This window comes from Triticum dicoccoides, unplaced genomic scaffold (genome assembly GCF_002162155.2).
Source record: "Triticum dicoccoides isolate Atlit2015 ecotype Zavitan unplaced genomic scaffold, WEW_v2.0 scaffold61879, whole genome shotgun sequence".
Taxonomy (NCBI): Eukaryota; Viridiplantae; Streptophyta; class Magnoliopsida; order Poales; family Poaceae; genus Triticum; species Triticum dicoccoides.
In genome coordinates, this window is record NW_021286660.1 from 7,388 (window position 1) to 8,051 (window position 664).

The 664-nt window shown below is 46.5% G+C and overlaps 1 non-coding gene and 1 pseudogene across 1 annotated transcript; both read left to right on the forward strand.

Annotated features, from left to right (window-relative positions):
* Positions 1 to 111, forward strand: LOC119347259 (annotated as a pseudogene).
* A 284-nt stretch (positions 112 to 395) lies between these two features.
* Positions 396 to 514, forward strand: LOC119347261. The gene has a single exon (XR_005168229.1). It is a non-coding gene; the product is annotated as a 5S ribosomal RNA (ribosomal RNA).
* The last annotated feature ends 150 nt before the right edge of the window (positions 515 to 664 follow it).

Here is a 664-nt window from a genome sequence, read left to right on the forward strand (position 1 = left end):
TCATACCAGCACTAAAGCACTGGATCCCATCAGAACTTTGAAGTTAAGCGTGCTTGGGCGAGAGTAGTACTAGGATGGGTGACCTCCTGGGAAGTCCTCGTGTTGCATTCCCTTTTTAATTTTTTTTGCACGGCGTGCAATAGAAAACTCACGGCCGCGACATATATTTACCACGTTTTATTATTTTGCACGTTTGCGGTAAGTTTTAGCTCGTTGGTCATTATTCACGCGTGTAGCGGCAGGCAAAGCAAAGTACAATCGTCTTTGTAGTGGAGCTGGGAGGGGCTCATTGGTCATTATTCACGCGTGTAGTGGCAGGCAAAGCAAAGTACAATCGTCTTTGTAGTGGATCTGGGAGGGGCAAGCATAAGGGACGAAGACGGGGGTAACACGTCGGATGTGATCATACCAGCACTAAAGCACTGGATCCCATCAAAACTCCGAAGTTAAGCGTGCTTGGGCGAGAGTAGTACTACGATGGGTGACCTCCTGGGAAGTCCTCGTGTTGCATTCCTTTTTAAATATTTTTTTTGCATGGCGTGCAAAAGAAAACTCACGGCCGCGGCATATATTTACCACGTTTTATTATTTTGCACGTTTGCGGTAAGTTTTAGCTCGTTGGTCATTATTCACGCGTGTAGCGGCGGGCAAAGCAAAGTACAAT